Below are 24485 nucleotides of genomic sequence, written 5' to 3' on the forward strand. Positions count from 1 at the left end.
TTAATCTAAAGAACTTGTTGCTAGGCAACCAAGACTTTTTTTCTGCCATAGAACTGGGGTTTCCTGTATAATTTCTATTTAAAAGTACAAAAAGAACTTAGACCTTATTGTGAACATTGGAGCAAAAACAAAACTGCATGGGAATAAAAACTAATAATTCTATTTAAATATGTTTTATGCCTGGAAATGTTCAATGTTGCATGCCATATTTAATGTGATTGAAAACAATTTAACCTGTAATCTGAGATGCAAACAATTTGCTCTCTTGGTGCTTGTGACAATGTTTATATTTAATCTTTTTGGGGTTTGTTCTATATTTTGAGGGTTGCAGAAGACTTATCCAAGCACACAATCACAAATTACCCCAAATTAAGATATTTAGATTAAGTTTCACCATTTCAGTATTTTACTCAGCGCTTTTTATTGCTATGTTACATTTTTGGTTATTTTTTTAAAAAGGTGCTTGTTACAAAAAATGTCTCTCACAGCAGAGGAACGTGGCACACTCTGGTCATGATCTAGTAGTCATTTCACTTAAAACATCCTCCTTTACCAAAGAGAAAGAGCGTGACTGACTCTTTTTACCATTACGTAAACAGGTTTTCAAAAATTATCCCTTTAACAAAGAAACCAGTTTTCGCTTTCAGCTCCTCACCTGAAAGGACCCTTGCTGCTGTACCCACCTGCCCTTTTATTGTTTTTCAATGTTTCAAACTAGTCCTCTAATTTTGGTCAAATGTTTCTGAGCTGGTAGCCCACTGTATCTCGTGTCTTGAGACTCCCGCAGAAGTGCCCTCACACACCTGTGTGAGTAGAGAGAACTAAAACGTCTGGATCTCGTTCTGCTTGTAAAAAGAGAGCATGGGCTTCCAGGGCTGCTGTCTCATGATCTTGTGGTTGACTCACAGCAAAGGTATTAGGATCCAGGCCTGGGAGGCCAAGGTAGCACTGTGGCAGGCTGTGGGCTGACTCAAGGCCTCTTTTCATTTCCCCTGCCCCTGCTTGATGTGGTCAGGGGGGGCTCCAATGAGTTAGTCTGCAACTGAGAAAATGAACACCGAAAATCAGGAGGAACAGCACTGCATGTTTAACAAACACGCCAGCTCTTGTATTAACCCCCCATCTTACAGGAACACCGAGTACAGGTATGACCATATACAGCAGCTGCTGAACGCATAGATAACAAGCACAGATAATAAGAGGAAACAATTATATAACCTGGAGCCATTTCATTTTCACACATCTCAGAGTTGAGGTCATTGTATTTGAATTGGTATGGTAGGATAGCCTTTCAAAAAAAAAAAAAAGAGACTTTTTCAGTCAGTTCCATTGGTCTGCCATCTCAGCATTTGCTCGGGGGTTATTCTGGCCTCTATTTTCTTCGGCAGGTACTTCAAGTTGTTCAAACTATCCTTCATTTAGTTTAAAAAACAACTTGCCAAGCGGGGCCAGTCATGACCAAATTACAAATTACTAAGAACGGCCTGTTATCAGTAACCTTGGACAAAAGAAGATACAAACGTCTGTTTACATGAATCAGCCACGTTTATTTCAGGCCCAGATTTTAATGTTGTCTGCTTCTTTATAAGTGAAGTGTAAGTACTTGTTACCTGTTACTGAAGGTTTTTACCGTCCTTACAACATCTGTTTCATTAAGCCTCACAGTAGACTGGAGTGACTGATCATGGAAACATTTCCCTTTAGCACCCTTTACACATGCTCATGAAAAACAGCAGATTTTTTTAACAAATCACAAAGGCCCATCCTATATTTTACAAAGTTCATCAATATCTCTCCAGGGCTCAATGTGTTTCTAATTAAAATGAAACAACAAGCAAAAAGCCGAACCCAGCTCATTATTAACTACATAAGCTTGAACTTCTGCACCACCCCTGCCTACTTTTCAAAAGCCTCTCCTTGGCAGACACAACTCTGACCTCACTGGAGAGCCCCTCCACCCCCCCTCTCTCCAACCTCACCTCCCCCTTCCATTAAACAAACTATTTTCTTTTCTTTAGCCCACATCCCTGTCTCAAGCCAGGCTTATTATTGCATTTTTGGACACTGGTGACAACATTCTGATGTCTGGGGGTCTGAACCCTGTTCAGACAAAGTTCACTACTGGGTCAGACAGAACAATAAAATGACAAAATGTATGTTCCTATGAATTACAAATACAAAATAATTTAAAAAAATAACAACCCTGTCTGTTTTATTCAGCATATCTCAAATAGCACATTTTGCCTGCCAATATTTGGAAAGTGAATAAAGTTTTCATGAAGAAGAAGATTTGGTCAGACAAGATTCAATACATTCCTACACACAGATGCAATAAACCCATTCATCTATCTCACTTCAGGATGGCCATTGGGGACCTTTTCCACAATGACAAGACATAATCAAGGGTCAGGGTGGCCCCTGGCTCTCTTGAGGCTTCAATTAAAACAAAAGATTTCTTAGATGACAATCGCACCGTAAATGTTTATGTGTACTGCTACTGATACTATACCCCCCAAAAAGACACCACACCTTATATACAGACAAACCCCAAGTGCACATTCACATTCCAGACAATTATATTAAATATCCTATTACACACAACATTGGAACTATTTAAACTATTTGTGGATAATGGATTGGCTAAAAATGACAATTACAGCATAACTGTTAAGACACACTGTTAATAAAAGAAAACCGCACTCCACACAATGCGATTCCTTTATCTTTTCCAGTACAGTTACAAATAAACAAAGTTAACTCCCCAATCAGCAGAGCACGGTGTTGTCATGTCCCGAACTTACTGTGGCTCTTGTTTTGTCCCACACTTCGATTGGCTGTCCCAGTCAGTGCTGAGAACAATAACAATAACGCCACATACAGATACAAAGCGGTAACCAGCCGTGCTTCTCTTCGTTTGCAGTGAACAATTTACAATTGACTAATTATATTACCAGTATGAGAACTGAACACAGTGCGATACAGTGCAAGGCGGATGTTGTCGGGAGCTGAAAGATTACAAGGGCTGAGCAGACCCCTGGAGACAGCCTGGGTTCCTGTGGATAGTTCAGTCAGCAGTGAGGACAGAGCATGAGAAGGCTCTTCGAGTGGGTGAATGGAGCAGCCCAGTGAAATGGGGTGTGGCAAGGGACAAGGGAACAAAGACAGGCAGGAACAGAGTGGTTGGGTAGCATTAGGTGTGATGGTTTGGAATTGGTGGGGAGTTAAAACGGTCAATGTCGGTTCATATTATTCCAACAATAATAAACTTTGTTTTATATAGTGCCTTTTCAAAGCACTTGGCAGAACAGGAAAGGGGGTAGGGAGGTGGAGTCATGAGAAAAAGAAAGAGGTCCTCAGAGGGGGAAGAAAAGGAGGTCAACTTCAAGTGCTTAAACATAACGAGAGTAAATGACAGCCAGAGAAACTTTTCTCATATTCTTTATTCCCTTATATTTGTTTGTCAAAGGGATCACACAGTCACTTTGTGTTGTGTTTATTTCCTTATTGAGACACATTTTAAAAAAAGGTTGTCATTAATTTCATAATTAGAGCCTGTTAAACTATACTTGTCAGTGTTACAGTACCTTAATTCACCAGAGCATCCAATTCCTAGGATGGATGAGAATTCAATAAACTTTAGAAGGTATGTTTGGCAAATATGTGTAGCTTAAGGTTTAACATACATTTAAAAGTCATATACATGTATTAATGCAATACAAAAGGAGAGAATGAGGTTCTGTCAAATACATAATTACTGTATTATGTCTGCAACTGTATACATAAACACATAAATGTAAATACATGTCACAAAATCTATATAGCCCAATTTATTCACATACCGCACAAGTCACCACTGCTCAATATATTCCACCCAACAATTTCCACCAACCACAATCCTATAGCAGAAGCAAAGACATTGACATATGAACATCCATCACTGTATCCAAATACCAATACTGCAAGCATACTGATAATTTACCTGTCTTTAAGAATCTGCGCCATCCCACTGAATGCATTGTTGGGAGGGTTTCAAAGTGTGTGATCCCACTTCAACTGAAAGCCTGAATCAATTTGCTTACATTAAAATCCACAGCATTGTGGTATATGTCCTTTATTCAATTAGTTTTACTATAGGATTTTAAAGCAGCAGTGCTGAGAATATCTAGGCCCTAGAGGCAGAAAACTATTTTCGTAGTCATTTTACAGTAACTCCACCTTAAAGTCATAAATGACATCCTGAGATGTTGAAATGCTCTGTACAGTACATCAAACCTGAACTGACCAGAGCGAAGACAGCTGATAGTGACCCAGTTGTCAAGAACACCACCACTTTCTCTCCAATTCCTTCTTTGTTTCTGTGGCCTATGGCTCCTGCATCGCATCTTAGACACCTATCCTATGTGGCAGCTTGAAGAGCCACCTGTCTTTCAACATACCATGGTAATGACCTTGCAGTTATGATCCCCTAATAGTCCACTATCACCGCTAATCAGTGCGCCGCACACATACAGTACACCCTGGCTTGATCCGTCTTCATAAGACATAAAGAAATAATTACAGAAGTCTTATATTTCAACAGTCATATTTTCTATCACATATGAGCATTTAAAACAGATTGTGGTAGGGGAGAAGAGAAAGAGCAAAGGAAAGATGCAGTGTGAAAGGAAGACTTTCAGACATGAAAAAAACATCAAGGCAGGACACATAAAACAGTTTGTGTGCAGGGGAAGCAGCCCTGGCTTCTCCTTCGCAACAACAAAACAGCTCCGTTAGGAAGAAAGCAGTGCCGGCAGCCAGAGAGCAGAGAGAGTAAGAGAAGGAGAGAGAGATGTATTTGGGAACACCTTTGATGCAAAGTGGTGGTGTCTTCATTCTGGCCTGCTCCATACAACCTGTCAATTACACTGAGAACTCTTTACATACCCTCCTCACTTCAGAGGAGGCAAAGCGAGACTCAGCTCCCTCTATTCTCTTTAGTGTTCTGCTGTGCAGCTCAAGGAAGCAATCAATCAACAGTGGCCATATTTGATGGAGCCATTTCTCCATGTAACTCTCTCATGAAAGAATGAAGCAGCAGTATACACTGGGTTTTTTGTTGTTGATGTTTTTGCTGCTTTGGAAGACCTACTTTAGTAGGGCAAACCATAGAGCATACATTAGAAAAGTGGCACAGAAAGTGTTTTGTTTCAATCACCCCTGAGGCTACATATGTAATGTCTGACCCGGGATTCATCTCTCTCTGAAGCTCATTGAGAAACAGTCTTCATGTGTTTCCAGCATACCATCTGTAAAATGTCTTGACATGAAACAGCCAGACTTAACCTCAAGCTACCCAATACTTCATATTTTAAAAAGGTAGACTTGGTTCTTACTACCCCACACATTTCCCTTCAAACCTTTTCCACTGTCTATATTCATGTATATTCCATCCAGATCAGATCTTTCACTCTGCATTTCTTAATGATTTTAAGAATGGAAAATAAATTGCATGGGACGTACTTAATCTGGTATCATTTCTATATGATAGCCCACTGGAGAGAAGAATCCCACCCAAGAACGTTAATCGTATGGCTCTTTAAAGATTTATTCATAGAACAGTGAGACAAATTGTATAAATTGTTCTCAGTCTTTCTTATGACCTTATATTATGCTATATTTATATATTCTTGCTTCTCAAACTCATACCTGCACCTGCACCTGAATATAGGACACTGTCTCCTGATTAGGCTGAGGAGTCAGATGTTTTTTTTTTTAACTCAAGGAATCAGCTACTGCTACAGATCATCTTGTATCCAACACTACTCAGCTTAACCTTAGACATTTTCACTTAGCCTTACAGGATCTGCTGAAATGGGATCTCTGTGGGTCTAAGGGATGATGATAAACTCTTCATCATTACAGAATTGCCACTGAACAACCATATGATTGCATTTCAGATCTCAGTAGTTTAATGGAGCTCATTTGGTCCTTGAGTCCAATACAGTGACATATTCCCCAGGAACCTCTGAATTCTCCTGTGTCAAGCAGACCAGCGTTTTGACTCTGCAGAGTTCATTGATGTTTAGGGAAGAGCTGTGAGGCTCAGAGGTGTCTGAGAGACCCTGTTTGAATCCAGGCAGGGAACATGTTGTGCACACCACAGGAGCAAACAGCCTACTTAAGCAGACATCTACCTATGCTACCACCTCTGCTATATCATAACTCCCTAATAAATAAATAGAAACTTCTCCTTCCTTTGTCCCTTGCAACCATCTGACACGGAGAAACCACAGACTTTTCAAAGCACTACTGTACTTTTCCACTGTAGAACAACATGCTGATACTGAAGCACACTGTGAGCGCATGTTCTCTATACGAGTTGGTACGATATGTGACTGAGCGTTGATTGGGGGGGGGTGTTAGCAAGTATTTTTCATAACTGCACGGCATCTCCTTACAAGCTGAAGATAAAAGCCCCCCTCCTGCAGTCCCCCCTCCTCATTTTTTTTTCTCTTGTCCTCCTACACATCCAGACCCTTTCATGTGCAAAGCAGATGCAGTCAATTGACATGCTAATGAGACACGGGCTGGTTCTGTGCAGGCCTGTAACCAGAGGCACCCCCCTCGCCGCCCGCCTCGCACTCTTTAAGTGGAAACGATTGGAAATGAGTTCAGCCTGCTCCCATGGGACCACTCGCAGTCTAACCTGGGCCGTTCCACACAAGCAGGCACAATGCTGCCATCAAGCCCCACTGTGTGAATGTGCCAAGGCTCCCTCAGCTCGGTGTACCATTTAAACACTCCAGCTTCTCTCCAAAGGCAAATCCCAAGCTTTAATTATCAGGTCTGTGATAACAATGATAATGGCAATGCTTTACAGCAAGAGATGGGAATTGAAAGGTAATTATACATGTACTAAAATATCATTTCCTATTGAATTCTAATGAAGTTATTACTAATTCATGGCCTTTTCACAGCAGGTCAACACTCGAACTCCAGCCGTGAGTCTTGTGCAGTAAATAGCCCGATACAACATGTCCATCGTAACACAGAGACAAAGATGCTCATTTGAACAGTAAAAGTCTCAGACTAGTACTTCTGGAGCAGAGTGAATATTTTCAAATTCACAATCTAGTCATTCTGGCCTTCACCATCTGGGACTCCACAGAATGTGAACAAAACTGTTACCACTGATTAACACTTTGGTGTCCCGGTTACAATGAAATTGTTTTCACAACGCAATACCTTCAACACAAATTGGTTATTATTATTACATCTTATTATTATGAAGAAAGAAGAAACCATGAAAATGAAAACAAAAATAAAATAAAAATAGTGCTGAAAACCAGCCCAAACCCCTCAAAAAAGTAATAATGTTTTTCCAATGTCAACATGCCAGTAATTTCATTTTAATAGTTGCAACATTTCCAAGGCTCACTGCACTAATCTGGGACAATTCAATGACATTCCCTTCTTCTGGTATCTCTCTTTCTTTCTCCCCTTATTGTCAGTTTCTTTTCCAGAGCTTGCAGATTTTTTGAGACAGTGTGTGTCATAGGACTGCTAGTAAGCGACTCCCCAGCCGAGCAGCTGAGGCACGGAGATGCAAGCAGAGCTCAAGAGTGTGCACGCAGCTCTCGGACTAGTAGAGGCAGTGGATTCCCCTAACTTCAAAACCTCATGTTCAAATCTGGCTCATATTACAGTGAGGGAATGGCTTTTTTTTTCCAGCAAAGAGTTAATGTATGAAATAGAACAGATTATCAGAAAAATCACTTATTCACAGCTATTATCCCAACACTTTTAAAAGCAGTGTCTGTCATTACCTTGGGTTGCCCCTGTAATAGTACATAGATAGAGCTGATTAGGACAAAGATTTTTTATGCACAGAATATATAAAGGTAATTATGTGTAACTAGACTGCATTGTATAATAAAATGCCATTTTGCACGGCAGGGCCGTTACTATGGGTGGCCTGCATGAGAGTCGGCTGTGATTTGGAATCCTGCTTGAAAGTAGTGGACAGGATAACTTTCCCCACGCTCGGGAGCTGGGTCCTGCTGTTTTTGCCCTGGTTGCAGGAAGCTGGACCGTAACTCCATCAGATCCCTCGCTATCGACTCCCACAGAAAGATCAATACAGGAATGATGGCCCTCCTATGTCTTCCCCATCCATCTACAGGGCCATTGAGCGCATGTTAACGTTATGAATTATTGAGAGAGCAGTTACTATTGATTGGGAGGGGATTACAGGCAAGGTGAATTGAAGAGGGGGGGGGGCGTGTTGATGAAGGGGGGTTGGAGGGAGGCATGGTTAGGTTAAAAGTATCCCCTTATCCCCACAATGCTACACAGACAAATGGCTCCTGAATGGCTAGGAGTCAGAGGTCACACAAGGGGCAAGACGGCAGTTGTACTACATACATTTTTTCCATGTGTGATAAAATGGTGTTTTTTGAATTTTTGAGTCCTTCCAGATGATTCTTTATCTTTAAGTCCCTGTTTATTTCATTACGCATGGAATGGGTTTATCTGTCCAGAGCTCAGAAAAAGCACAATATTAGAGCAGTCTCCATCTCACATATACATGCGAATAAGGAATAACAATAAGCTGAGAGATGTTGTTGTTCTGAATATAAGTGATAGAGAGAAATAATAAACATTTTTTAAACAGACTCAAAAGAAAGAGGAAATGGTTCTTTCCCCTTTGAAATGGACAACCTGGCACTATTTTACGAAAGTGAAAAGCTATCCCTTTACAACCAGAAGTCAATAGTAAATGGTAGCTCGTTTTTGGTTTGTATGCTTGTTTCAAAACTATGTAAATTTAGCATCACTTTAAAAAACTAGATGATTTTTACACCTTTGTTTCTGCTTTTGATATCCACAGAAATACAATAACACTGAAAGAATATTGTGGCTGTACACAGAAAAAGTCTTATTTAATAGGAACCCTGTTCTGTTCTGTCTGTTGGGTGGTATTTATAAAAATATTCAGCTGGGTGTTCTTTGTTTTTTTCTTAAAACAATTATTCTTAAAACATTTTCTCACTCAGAATGTTTTGTCAAAACACTGTTGCCTTATGGACTAAAATGGTGACTACTTCAATTCTGCAGACATTATCACTTATTGATTCCTTTCTTTAAGTGTTATCATAAATTCCCTCCTTGCTACCAAACAGCATAGTATCTTTAGTTTCACAGAGGTATCTTTCTGGAGAGATCTCACAGAAATGGACATTTATACCTTGATAATGCCTATAGTAATTCATTCACTGAAGGAAAGATTCCCCATCACAGGAACTCAAAGCAATGCATGACCTGAGTTTACAACGGAGAAAAAAACAACAACATTTAAATAAGTCTTTATTAATAATATTTTTAAAATTTACATTAGTATATAGAATTTGAGCACATAGCATACCACCACTATAGTGTATTTGTCATTATTTATTTGTCATAGTTGTATATAAATTAACATGAGGGGTTTGTACTGTGGGTATTGCATAAAGAAAACTGAACAAATTGCAATTACACAAAATTAAAAACGAAGTAATGTGATATTGGCAGTCACATTCAACACTAATTTAACTGTGAATGCATCAATGGCTCCACAAGAGGTTCATTATTAGTAAAGTGATGTAAGATTGCAAATCTATAATCAAGACATTCTGCAATCTGAGACCACCTGTTTCAGGAATAGGCTTAGGACTTCGCCATAGCTATTTAATATTTTAAGATGTTTATCCTTTATAAAGTTTTACTGTAGCATAAGATTGTACTGATTGTCTTATGATAGATAGCTAAAGCAGGCAAGGATCTCCCAAGACCAATGTGGTTTAATTCATCCTAGTAACCTCCTGTAAACTGTATTAAAAATGCTGACTGGGCAGATGGGTAAAAACAAAGTGATTAGTTAAATTCAACTTGCAAAAGATTTTACACAATCTGACATGACCCTTATTAGTAGCACATATTGAGGTAATAAAATGTAACTAACCTTTGAATAATACTAAATTAATCCCTTTAATATGTTCATAAATTCTGAAAAAAGAAAAGGTTTCAACAAAGAGCTCCTAAATAAAAGTTATATGTAACACAGCATAAATCAAATGACAGCTATTAAACATGCCCTTTGGTATTGTGCAATGGGAGTAGTTGACTTCTGTCACATTGATAGTCTGCCTATATCACTCAGTCCTTTCCCTGCCAATCTGCTACTTACTCACATGCACTCATAAATGTCAGCGATAAATCTCTTCAAGTGCTTCTGATTTCAGATCTAGAGTCTGGAGAGACAGCCCCAGACATGGATTTCCCGTGGAAAGGATGCCCATCGCAATTGGATTGTGAATCCAATCCACATTTGCGATATTTCTTTTTAAGAGAAGTGGGAAGGAACACGATCGCAGTGACATTACAGGTTCCAAACCTAATGAAATGTCTTTAAGAGTCGGATATCAACTTCTTCCAAAATGTCAGAGTAAAACTCATCTTTATTAGTAGGTGAAAATCTCAGCCATCAGTGAACAATTGAGAAGTGACACATGCAGTTCAGGCCTAAGTACTAGATGTCCACGAAATTTAAAGCACACATTTTTAATGAAGAACTGTACCACTGCAGTTTTTCTTCCCAGAACTCCTAAAAAAATAAAACACATGAACATTTTGAGGGGGTCTGCTCTGCAACTTCAAATCCCATGAGTCTTTGCAGGGGAGAAATATAGACCTCCTTAATAGCCCACTAAATTAACTCCTTGTAACCTAGTTAAAAATCGCAATAATTAGCATATAATAGGTCTATGGAGGACTGAAGCTGAAGGGACAAGTCTGCCCTCAGGGTAGCACAATAGTTCAGCTGTCTGGCTGCTAATAGTACTGCAAAGTTCACCCTTATAAACATGTCAGCCTGAGTATAATTAAGCGAGTGGTCATTAGATAATGTATATGGTACCAGTGGGCTGCCCATCACTCTGTTGCCTGATGGATGCAGTTCCAATAATTGCACACTGGCTTTCTCATCCAAGTGCCTTTTACTTATTTAAACTGTTTGCTTTAAGCAGCATGGAAGCCAATTAAGGTTTGCATAATTCAAGGAGAAGATCACAGGGATGACTGCATTGCTTTTGCCTTTTCGTTTCTCATTTTAATATTATGAAAAGGTTTCTTGTTGATCCCCCCCTCTCCAATCTATTCTTGTGCCAAAGTGGATGCGCTAGCTTGTAAACACTACATTGCTGTAAAAAAGTAACAGGAAAAAAACATTTTCTCACCTTTGAGTTCTTGTTTTTTGTAGATGCAGTAGGCTTTGTAGATTTAATGCACTGTGTATAACAGGTGAAAGCAATTTCTTAACTACATAGCTAAATGTTGAACACCAATACCTTACTGAATTGGAAAAATACGTTTTGGTTCAGTATAACGCAGATGTGTGGCAGAACTGGGTTCACAATTAACAAACTCCATGATTAAACAAACTGTCATATTTTGTTCACCTGTAAAAAGGCAGCATTATTTTCATCTAGCTAATCTTTATATGGATCAGAACTTTTTTAAAATTAATAAAACTATAGTGAAAATGAAATCCCACAGCACCTTCAGTCATTTTAACAGCCCCTAATAAATGTGATTGAAAATAGAACATGTCACTTGCGCTACAAAACGGTGACCGGTCAATATTTCAGCTGCCAGGTGCTGGGGGTCACATATAAGTCAGGCTGTGATGGATATGTATCCAATAATTGATGTAGGGCGGCCGTTATTGTCAGTTTCGCTCCAGCCTCTATTGCTTATTAAAAGCTGTTTGCCTTAAGTACTATGCAGCCAATTACAGCAAGCACTTAATCTAAAACAGCCCCAGTCAGAGCCTCTGCAGACTGCTGAAAAGATAGCTCAACACACCGACTGCTGATGATCACCCGTGGCCAGTTTGTGAGGGGAAAATTGTGTGATCTGAGTTCTACTTCTTTTGCTTTCCTAACTGATACAGCTAATTTCCCATTTTCTTATTTGGTGACCAAAGTGTGAAAAGAAAGCTGAACTGGATTTTTATATAATGGGAAGAGAGAATCATGATCGTGGTCATAGAGCAAAAAATGCATCTCCATCCACTGTCCGTTTCAAAAGTGACACATGCTTTACTTGCGTTGCATAAAAACTATAACCAGTATTTGCTGTTACTTTTGCATGTCCTTCTCCTGAGAAATGAATACACTCTCAAAGACATCACAACACCTTTGTTTTGCTTAGTGAATATTAACACTTCTCAGTGAATTTCTACTGCAAGTTGGAAGTTGCACCTGCTAAAACAAATACTTTTTGGCATCAGAAAGGAGGCTCATTTAGTTTTTCATGTCTGGGAGGAAGTAAAAAATCTTAATAGATTTGATCAAGTGTTTTAGATTAAGGATATTTAATTTGCACCAATCAGATGTTGTACAGATTCTCTGTAGGATGTAGACTCTGTCTGACCTGACAGGCTATGTCAGCTTGCTTAACATTTGGCCATTAAAGGCAAATTGTGAGAATTTGAGCAGATGTTCCTTAACTGAGGGATGACACTAACTCATTAAATAACTCTGCGTCATTTCATTCTTTCCAAGAGGGCTCAGTTTGTTTTGCTGCATGTTCACCTCATAATCCACAACTTTCTACAGTCCATTTAATAACTGGTACATAAAACGTTGAAACTACCCCACCATAGAACACTGGAACTGCCTTGAATGCATTTAGAACAATTAATATTATACAGGGAAAATATTTTACAATAATTGAAGAGAGGCAGGAGAAACAAAAGTAAAGAATAACCATAATTCCCATTATTGAAGGGTCTAACCCTAATACAAGAGAGAAAAAAAAAACTTTAGTTTTGACCCTACTATGTTGTAATTGTTGTAAAACTCTGAAAAAGCTGCTTTTGCACAATTCTGACATTACAGCAGCTTTTCATTCCTGATCAAAGGCCCTAGTTGTGCAGCTCCTGATAACAGAATCAATTTTGGTGCCTTTTGTTTTTCGCTGAATGATGCACGTTTAGCAGTAACCTTCGGGGAAGAATGAGCAAAAAAAAGAAAGAGGTGGAGGAAAGAATTGTGCCTTCAAATTCTAGGAAACGTCAAAATTCAATAATCTTACCAGAATTTTCTTGAGTTTGATGGGGATTTCATCTGCAATGGAAAACCATTACCTTGTAGGAGAAATGGGAAATGATTAGAATATGAAATGTGTTAGCAAAGAATAGAGGGAGAGAGTGATGAGATGGCAGGGAGATTAAAAGATTACCTGTCTTCTTAGCTCGCCCTCAATGTTTTTATTGTTGTTTTCCAGACTGGTGCTCCAGTTCCATCCCAGACACGGTTAATAAAAGCTGCAAAAAAATTAATTCATCATTACAATTTGAGTTTCACACATTACAAGATGTAAAGATTGCATCTATTATTATGCAATTACTGCAAGAAAAAAAAAAGATGAAAACATCAGCACTAGAAAAGGACCAGCTCTTAGACTAATTAACCTTCTTGTAATCATGTCACATTGGGTGCGATGCCCCACATTCTCACATGCTAGGGGACTCTGGTGTGAAGCTATTGAGCTCAGCAAAAAGCAGAGAAGTTAAATTAAAATCATGAATGACAAGGTGAGACATAACACAGGCATTCACATCAGCTTTTAAGATAAGTGCATGGAACTGGTTTAACGTTATGGCTGAACTACAAATTAGGATAATGCACCTGTATTTTGAAACGCTTCCAAAACCTTCAGGTGTGTTTGACTCACAATAACCGTTTTGGGGGAAAAAAATGTAGCTTTAGCCTTCAGCCAATCTGCTGTTGGCATGGTTAGGACATTGTTATCTGTCGCACACTAACCCCACTGCAACGTTTTCCCACTGAACATTTATGGAGGGGAAGAAGGGAAAAAAAAGTGAAAAAAGAATAATTTCAAAAAGAGGAGAAAAAGAACCTGGGGAGTGCGGTCTATCCATTATTAACGAGAGCGTGGCGCTGGCCAGCACTGAGTGATGGGGATTAAAAGACGCTAATGTAAAAAGGCCGGCCCGTGACCTTCCAGAAAGATTGACTTTACTAGAATGGAAATGATATCCAGTAAATCACAGGCTGTTGAGGTGCTCATTGAGTCGAATCATTTCCTCTGATCCTGTCAGCAAAGACAGGCTCTTATAAATCAGTGTGGTTCCACGGTGCGAGCTCTGTGTCGTACCCATTTAACCATTTAACAGCCCCCCAACAACCTGCAGCCCCCAAAACGACAAAACATTGACATAACAAGCAGCTGTAACATAATAGCGTCCTCACAAACGGTCACATTGGTCAAATTCTTCTAAGGTCTGTGTGGTTTGAAAGATACAAATATATTTTAATCTGCACACTTCATTCTCTAAAAACAAGAATAAACCATTTTCCAAATATATTATTTTAACAAGCTATGTCCGAGTAGATTATAATGTGCTTAAACACAAACTTTGTTTTACAGTATTCTGCACATAATCTGTTCTATAGCATGTTAATAACAATTATTGAATTCATATTGTTTAAAAGGGAATTATGTTTCACAGTGGGATAGCTTGTTCTTTGTACTAATACTAAAACTCTCTGGTCAAATGAATTCACAACCAAAGATAAAATCTCAGAAAGTGGAAATAAAAATAGAAACCAAAGTATCATAATAAATCTTCAGTATGAAACATGCCACATGCTGAGCATTAACACAATCCTGGCAGAATTGCTGCATAGACCTAATCAGCCTCCAAACAGACTGATGTTAGATGTTCGATCACTCTTCCTGTACACCTACTGTACATCCAGTCATTGACGTCTCCTGTTGATAGTAGTAGCAATTTGACCATGCATGATGTCAACATTGTTTTCCTGAAGTCATGTCATTGTAAGCATAGGACAGTTGGGTTTTGCATTGCCCTCTTGGAAAAGTATGACTTCTAGATTATCTTGTAGGATAGGAAAAACTGTTGGCTCCAGACCTTCATCAATATATTGGAGGAGCTATAAGGTTGTCTTCTATCTGCACAATAGCTATTCTTAGCTATTCAATAGCTAGAGATTGTTCACCTTATCACCATACTCCCACCATCCAAGTTCATGACTCAAGTTCCAAACTGACTGGAACTTAAACAACACAACAGCCAGCATAATTCCCTCCATATGTCACCCTCTGTCATGAGCATGATGGCATTTGTTATTGAAAATACTCCAGCAACTCAAATGTTGGCTAAGACAGGGAAGATGGTGATCTCATTTTTAAGCTACTGTATCAACTTGCTACAGTATCTATGATGGCAAGCTACATGCGCAGCCTATTTCTTCTGGAATTCCTCCTACTGCAGCCACTGTTGTATGAAATCACATTATTTGAACTCTGTATCTTGTTGTCCCAAGGAACAATGCTACTCAAACAATTATGAAATGTATCTGCTCATTATTTGAAATGTAAATAACACTATGTATGTTCCCATGAGATTTTGGTCTTAAACACAGACTATAGCATTTCTAGTTTGAGGTATTTATGGAAATTTAAAATGTAACTATAATCAAAATTACAAAAAACGTAATATCTGAATCTTTATGCTTCCTTAAGAGATAAATTGCATAAGACATGAGCAATATTTACTTTATTCCTACTGAAAAAGACATATAGTGAAAGGAGTTTTCTGTAAGACCTACGCAAGGATTTTCATTTCTCAATTGCATAAAAAGCACTTTGAATACCATAATGTGCCTAAATGTAATTCATGTCTCTCAGGGTTAATTAGGGGTGGCAATTTGCAAAAGATGCTCAGCTGCCTATAGCATGGGCTTTCATCTGCCTCATGACCATGGAAGTCTAACACCAGTTTTGCCAGGTGTGAAAGGCAGCTTTTGTGCGGTGCATTTAAGTGGTGCACAGAGCTTTACTTCCAGAGTAAAAGGTCAGCAAAGGAGCCCTAGTCTAATAAAGAGGTCGCCAAGCCAGTACCTGCCGGTCAGTTCCTGACTACTAGTTTTTCATATGAACTGCAAACTGCAATGGATCCTTTCTCAGGTAATATGAATGAAATAGCAGCTTGTTTTACCATTGCGAGCTGTCAATTACTATGTATCAGCACCGACAGGAGTACTAAAATGCTTCGAATTCTGCTTTCTCTCTGGCCTGCTCTCAGGGCTTGCAACACAGGTTAGTGCTCTGGTCCTTTAAGATTGCCGGGATGCAGGCCTGTGAATTTGTCTGCAAGTGGAACAACCTAATTCTGTGTCTCCAGCAGAACAGAACGCCAAGGAGGGGGCTTTGTTTAGAGTTTCTGGCAGTCAGGCTCAACCTGTTTTTATTACCAGAACAGAACATCTGTAATAAATTTCACGTTTGACCAAATGAGTTTTGGCAGAGCAGCGGCCTGATGACAAAACACGCCACTTGTGTTAATGCAGAGAGAGATTTAACCCCCGTCAATCACACACTCAGGGATACAGACACACACACAGTGAAGACTCTAACACACTCAGACCTTGGCACACACTGTGTGTGCTAATGCTATCAAAACTAGAACTTGCTGTTCTTAGAAACATCCAGTTAGTGTGTCTTTCCTTCTTGACACATGGTGTACATTTTGAGTGAATACAAATAAGCTTGGTAAAAAAATACACTGTTTTAATTCCTTGCTGGCACAGACAGTGTTGTTACAAAGTTATTTTGTATTGTACAAAATGAATTCTAGATGTTGCTCTTTGTTTACATAAACTCTGTGCTGTAAGGACAATAATCATTTTAAACTAAGAGAATTCTTTGCGTATGTAAAAAGGAATTAAGAGTTAATATCTTTAATTCCATGTAATTTAATACAGTACACCTAGAAAGTACTGCATGTCACACCAAAACACTCCACAGAATTCAGTCATGGAAAAAATGTTTCCATCTTTGCAAAAAACAAAAAGGACAGAATCTAATTTTATATTTTTTAAATGGAATGCCAAAAATCTGGGGAAGAATCATGGCTTTTGTAATCTAGGTTTATTCTCTTTATATACAAATATTGACTGAAGGGGAGAGAATCCAGTGGGAATCCAGGCACCCAACCTTTTAATACACTAAGTGACCTTCAGTCCATTATAATGTCTGATGATGCAAAATGAAAAAAATATTGCGAACTCAAGGTCAATTTTGTCATCCAAGGGATGATTCTTTTTCTCTGTCTCCTGGAAATTTCACTTAATATCCATTTAATTGCAGTGAAATGGCTTAGAAGCTATTGATTAATATATCTTATTTACAGTATATCTTATTTATCTAACACCTCTTATAATGAGCATAATGTGTTTTTTATGTTGCCACATTTTGCATTTGCAATCCAGCACCCAAGTATAACCGTGTTAGAATTGCAGTAGAGACATTTATTGTGTTCTTTTCAAATGTTTTGCTGCTTACAACTGTAAGACTGTTCAGTAAGACGGTCAGAATAGGGTGTCTAGTAATTACAGACAATATAATTTTTACAAATCTTACCCTTACAAATCAAAGCATTTAAATATCTCAATCAGCTTTCATAATTCAAAATTAAATAAAATTTTGCAAAGCAGAGCTACAGTCCTCAAGTCTCTTTTCCAGTATAAAAATTATAATTATGTTCTTTCTGTAGAAATCGCAACCCCTTTGTTTTACCCAATCATTCATAATTAATTGATTTCTCATAAAAAGGGGACAGCAATGTGTGACATTTATTTCTTGTAAGGTGTGAAAGGATATTGGTGACTTGTATTATGAAGTTGGCCTCATTTCCATTAACTTATACTGAATTCTCAACTCTAGCTCAGCTTGCCTCGGAGCCATAATAAAAGCTTTTCCTTATACTGAGATTTTCAGATTATTCTTGCAGGAATAAGTAATCAGAGCCTGAGTGGGAGAACTCAGCAGGAATGGAGTGGTTCTCTGGCAGGAGGCTTTTGGACAACCCACAGCTTCTATTACCAGTTTTAGACTCCCCAGGCCCATTGACAGCCCTTTCCTGTCAGCTTAGCAATCGTGTTTGGTCCCGACACCTCTGAATGGACACAGTCTGGACACCTCAGGGACAAGAGGTAGAAGACAGTTTTTTGGCCGAATCACAGAGGCTGGCATTTGACAGGCAGGAAATTGCTCTTTCTCAGTGCTGCTAAGGTGGGTGACTGAGCTAAACCCTTCCCAAACCACATCCTTCTCTCCTCTCTCCCCCAGCAAACACCAGTATGTCCAGACCACCCAGAGTGCCCTGGCACACGGTAAAGATGAACCCGATCAGAGTTCAGAGGAAGCACTTAGTGAGCACTGCTGTCCAACCAGCAGGGGGCATAAAGCCAAACAGTGCAGTTTGGCAACAGTTCTTTGGCCAAATGCATTGATTTCAATGCTTCTGGGCAAAGAAGGGCAAACATCACTACCAGACGTCTTCTGTAAAAAAATCAAACAGAAACCTCATAAATACCTATCCTGTCCCTTTGTGCATTACTCTGCAGCACAATGATGCTGGTGTTTGGATAACTCCAATACACATAAGACCAAATCGCACACAGGATGGTTCAAAAAGGAATTCACCCCAATATAGAATGAATCACAATTAATCATTGCTGGTGCAAGTACACCTTGTCTATATTGTCTATATAGCCAATTCATAGATGGGGATTATTAGGAGGCCATGATTGGTAAGGGCCAATGGGAAATTTGGCCAGGATGCCCCTACTCTTTTCGAGAAACGCCCTGGGATTTTTAACGACCACAGAGAGTCAGGACCTCGGTTTTACATCTCATCTGAAGGACGGCGCCTGTTTACAGTATAGTGTCCCCGTCACTACACTGGGGCATTAGGACCCACATGAGCCGCAGGGTGAGCGTCCCCTGCTGGCCCCACTAACACCTCTTCCAGCACCAACCTTAGTTTTTCCCAGGAGGTCTCCCCTCCAGGTACTGACCAGGCTCACACCTGCTGAGCTTCAGTGGGCTGCCAGTTGTGAGTTGCAGAGTGATATGGCTGCTGGCATTTTAACTGTACATATCGCATTATCTTAAATACAGGATAGTGCTTAAAAAAGTTATTTAGCCAATTTTGGAAGTGTTTTTGTGGAACCACAAAACTATGATTGTTGGATTTGTATACAATACATACAGTAGAGTATGTGATTGATCATTGTGAACATATACCAGTAATAAAAAAGGTATTTTCCAAGGATTTTTCCAATGTTTGAACAGTGGTTTTTGTGAAATCGCATCAGTCTTTCCAGTTTAATTGAATCCACAACTGTGTTTGTCCTAGTTCAGATGTAATTCAGTAACAGTATCTCAGCACTGTGACAAAACCTGAAATAAGCAGTATCAGCTCTCACTTGGGGTTATAAGAGTGTGCAGAGAGCTTTTCATTAAGGTATGATAAAGTTTTTGATTGCAATCCATATAAATGTATAACCTATATTTCGTAAACAGATATATACTTATGAGGGTTTGTGATGTGCAATCCTAATTATTAAGACAAAATGATATTGTACTAGGATATCTGTGACAAACGGCATCTTTTTGCTGTGCTTTACAAATTCATTGAGCAAACCAATTGTCACATTTATTCAGGACAACAAATAACGATTGAAATTCATACAGAGAAAACACAGAACCATTAATTTATAATGGATTTTATTGAAATGCGGAGTAAATTGAGAATAATGTTGTTTTTTGTTAGCAGTGCACTTCCATGAAATACTCTTTACCTTCAGGAATTAAATGGAAATAATGGTTAGATAAATGCTGTATGTGCACGGCAGATAATGTGAAAACAATTACTTTACCTAGCTACAGCATGTAATTTCAGACTTCTGGAAAGCTGAACAGAAATAATGTTTTCTTCATGACTTTAACAAAAGCTGTGATTATTTTAACACACCACATCACAGACCTTTAGTACAGTCTCTTAACAAAACATGCTTCACTTTCCTCACTCCAAGAAACTATTAGTTCTCTGTCTGTTAGCATCTTCATTCCTCAGTTTCAGCAGAGCCCTACATTTATTTCAGACACTTTTCAACCTGAGCATTTTGCACAGTGTCTGGACATCAGTGCAAACAGACCCTGGATTCAGACTGCAGTGTCAAAAAGCCTTTGAGCAGTGTTCGCCTCCTGTCACTGTCTCGTGTACGTCTCTCAGCACATGGATATAAATGTTGGCTTCACCAGAAAGCCAACTCATTGGGGCAAGATACATCCGTGTCTGGGAAAATCCTGGGATGTGACATCACTCCAACCATCATTTATGAAATGCTGTTACAGCATTAAGACAACCCTTTGAGAGAAAAGGCCAGCTCCTCACTGTGGGAAGCGTGAACTCTCTTGAGAGTCCTAAGGAGTGACTTCATAGTAACCATCTCATCTTACGTTATGAGACATACTTCACGAGCAGACACGCTTACATACTTATTCCAATCCCAAGAATATCTCAAGGACTGGTATACAATGAAGTATGGAGATGCTTAACTGGGAGATAAATGTAAAGTACTGTACATTTGATTTGAGTTGACCTGCAGAACTGAACACACTTATAAAATGAACTGAAACTGGACCTTATTACGAGCTGTGTGTGTGTTTTGTTGTAGTGAGATTAAAAGAAGTGGACTAAGGTCAATATGAAAAACTTCTGGGACTTAGAAGATGCAGCCAGTAATACAGAGAAAATGCATAAGGAGTGGCTTCACAAGTCCACAAGAATAATATTTAATTACTTTCTGAATCAGTATAATGTACAACAACCCTTATAGAACTTTTTTAGGCAATTTTTTCCAAACACTGGAACTGGGCAATGGGAGATCACTGCACAGATCTCACAGGATTATCTGTATGTGGATGTTAACAGCGGAAAGAAAATCACTTAAAGTGTATCATAAACACTTCCAAAGTAGCCAAAAAAAATCTGGATGGAATTATTGGAACAGCACCGACGTCGTCTATCCAGAAATGTGGAAGATTGTTCCTGCAATTCAGAGAAATTCAGACAGCTTCCCGTTTTCTTAAAAATCCAGGAAAATGTCTAGCACTTCACTAAACAAACACCTCTGTTTGCTTTGCATTAAGTTACTTAACTAACTTGTATGACCCAGAAAGTTGTTTTGTGCTAAGAGATCTATCAGAAAGGCTTTGCTTTATTTAAAAAGCAAAAAGAAGAAATGGAAAATGTGAATGTTAATGTTAATCAAGGGAAACAAGAATTAGGATATGACTTGAGTGCTGCTACAGAATGATCATTTTCTTTGCTTTAAGAGGATTTTGAGTCGGTTCGCACTGCCACTAGTGGCTGAGCAGCACATCTGTCCTTCCGCTGCAAGCCTGATGGAACCACAGCTGTAACCAATATTATGAAGGACTGTATGTGAGCTAACTTCGGCTACCTGACAGAGGACGAGCACCACCAGCAGTACAGTCCTATGGCTTCTCAGCAGGCTAAGTTCTGTAGGGTGCTTTTATTAAAATAATAATATATCAAATTAAAACATTTTGCTCTGTCTGTTGCTCAGTGAGGAGAACTACGCCAGACCTGGAAGACATGCAGCCCTCAGTGGCTCTATCGCCGTGGTAACACTAAATGTAACCAAATGTCAGACAATAATTGGGGCCTCTCATGTTGTAGATTGAAAAGGCTGGGTCCTAATTATATAATTAGGTCCCTACTGGGAGCTCACTATGTACTTAAACATAGCCACACGGCACGGTTTCAATTACAGACTAATTCCCCCGTTTATTTTCGCCATCTCTTCGAGTATCGGAGATACACACAAGGCACGAAAATGTCTGTGTTCCCAAGAAGGATGACCTTGTCGTCCTTAATTGCTGCAAACCACCATGCACTGGTTCGCTGAAGCACAATTCCATTGGTTTCTCCTGCCTGCTGCAAGTTTACATATAGTATAATCCAGTACGCACAAGAATTTACTGCGTGTGGTGGGAGTGAAACTACAAATCACAAAACAACTAATCGTTGTCAGATGTCTGGTAATACACCCAATCCATTCGTATTTGGATGTCAGCAACACATCCACCAACATAACACACATTATTCTTATGCACCTGAAACGCTTGCAACGATTTTTAAAAATAATGAGTTTGTATTGTGCCATAAGAATAAACTATATTCATTTTGCATATTGTGTTTCTTTTTGTCCAGACATGATTGGATGTTCCTGCGTGTCTTTGTCATGTGGAAAGTGCAGCACTCTTTATTAGATTTTTGAATTAAAAAGACATCATCCAATCCTTTTAGTAAAAAAAATACTTAAGACTGAAGTCAACAGACTATCATGGCAGGCAATTCACCTTTGAAGAAACCATTGAAATCATTCAAGAACAGATGAACAGTTAGAAACCAAATCCTATAACTAAGGATTCATGCAAAGTTGTTAAAATTGTCAGAAAATTGGAAAAATATGAGATGTTCCATTAAACTAGCATAAAATACACTTTAAAACTTCTCTCTGATTACCAACAAAACTGTTGATTTTCCTACATAAAAATGATGTTACTTTACTGCAGTGTGTAGAATATCAATAGAATAGAATATCACACTGACTACAGAAGTCATCATCAAACCATTTGTCCACTCAAAAGGCTGAGCAGGAAAAAAACAAATTTGACATGCTCAGAATTGTATGAACCAGTACCCTTCATGAACCTTACATGCAGATTAATTTTAAATTGGTTTGTTCACCATGCAATGGGACTTTTTTGAGGGATGTTCATACCTATCAAACCAACCACTTGCGTTTTCTGCGTTTTGACTCTGAACTACTGAAAGAAAATCCTTGGTAGGCACAAAGATCTTGACAAGAACGCTGTGTCTTTAAAGGTAACAGAGGATGGGGGGCTCTTTCCACTGATCACCAAATTTCTGGATGCAAAATTAGCAGTATCGACAGATGGATGAATCCTCAAACTACAAAGACAGAAAAGGTCATCTGCAGCTGCTGGTACATTTTGCAGGCTGTCATTTAATAAAAACAGACCAGTTTATTAAAGTAATGACAAAGTTGTAATACTAGGCTTCTTGTGCTATTCTTCATATATTCTGCTAAGCTGTATACAGTATATAGTGAATCAAGATCTGGGGAATTTTCCTATTTCTTCTGTGACCAGCCTGTGACACATGTTCAAATCTCTGCACAATTTAAGTAGATCTCTACTTACAGTATAAAGTGTTATTGTTGGTTACCCAATGATGTATTCACAGACAACTACAATTGATCATCATTTCATTTTTTAAATAAGAATGTGAGCCTGAAAAAAGTGTAGAAGGATATGCAATGAAGAAAAGGATATGAAGAAAAACTGCACTACAGCCTATCCTTCAAGTTACAGCACCTTGAGAACCCTAGAACAGCTTTAGGCAGTCTGATCTAACCTGCCTCATTGCCAGTCTGCCTGAATGATAACTACTGTTACTTTTCCATCTCTGTGTATCCTGCCTGGAAATAAACACTGACAAAATTGTACTGGGCCAAACAAAACTGTTCAGTTTGTCAGGGATTTTGTCATTTACAGTATATGGCTAATCCTTACAAGTTTGGCAGAGATGCAGAATAACAGTAGGGACAGCTTAGTCCTCATTCTGATCTTTAACCACCTTTCAACCATTTGGCCACCTTTCCACAGCCTCAGCTTCAATTCCCATATTTACTGGAATTTCCATACTGTAATAAGAACTGTGTATGGTTATCCAGGCTAATTTGCCGTTGACAATAACCCAATTACCAGGAGTTCCTGCAGTGAGCTCTAAGCGCTGCTAATGCACTCTGGAGCAACGCAAACAAGAGCCTGCTGAGGGAGAGACAGCAGTGAACAGTGGGGAGTCTCATTAGGCCCAGCAGGAGAGTGTCTGATCTCCATCCATCCTGCCTACTACACTGCCTGCAACTACTGCTGTGACACATCTACATGGCCAGGAGGCACTGTTGTTTCCTCTTTTCTCAAGACCCAGCTCCAGGCGCAGCAAGCAGAGTGCACCCAAAAAGCTCCTCAGCCCTTGTAGGACTAGATTATTTCTACACACTTGCTGGGGTCTTGCCAAAACCAATGTGAAACAATTACAGCACATTACATTTCCTGCCTCCAGAATGTCTTTCGACAACGTGTCTTCCTAATTTGGTTGGCTCTGTTGAATGCATGACAACAGCAGGAGGCAGAAAATAAATGAAGCTCGGGTAAGACTTTCTTCAACTTAAATGAATTGGTGAAAAGGGTCCAACATAGTTACAGAACATGCTGCGACACTGACAATCAATGAACCTCTCATTATTGTCCACACTGTTTCCCTGTACAGGGTGCATCTAAAAACCTCACAGCAGCCGAGGTTCCAGCTATGTAAACCTGGAAACTTCCTCATCAGTCCACAACCTTAAAAAAAGCTTAGAAATCGAAAATTTTACACCTAGATTTGCTTTTCCCAGTCCTTTTTCAAACAAACACACACAAGTGAGCAAAGCCATTCAACAGCACAGAGA

The 24485-nt window shown here is 39.1% G+C and overlaps 1 long non-coding RNA gene across 1 annotated transcript in view; it reads right to left on the reverse strand.

Moving 5' to 3' along the window:
• Window positions 1-388: 388 nt before the first annotated feature.
• LOC107079567 (uncharacterized) overlaps window positions 389-24485 on the reverse strand; it is a 51417-nt gene continuing 27320 nt past the window's right edge. The window contains exons 2-4 of the long non-coding RNA XR_001480511.2: window positions 13261-13345; window positions 13114-13165; window positions 389-1042 (exon numbers count right to left, since the gene is read on the reverse strand). This is a non-coding gene — a long non-coding RNA (uncharacterized lncRNA). The remainder of the gene's footprint in view (window positions 1043-13113; window positions 13166-13260; window positions 13346-24485) is intronic.

This window comes from Lepisosteus oculatus, chromosome 16 (assembly GCF_040954835.1).
Source record: "Lepisosteus oculatus isolate fLepOcu1 chromosome 16, fLepOcu1.hap2, whole genome shotgun sequence".
In the NCBI taxonomy this organism is placed as follows: Eukaryota; Metazoa; Chordata; class Actinopteri; order Semionotiformes; family Lepisosteidae; genus Lepisosteus; species Lepisosteus oculatus.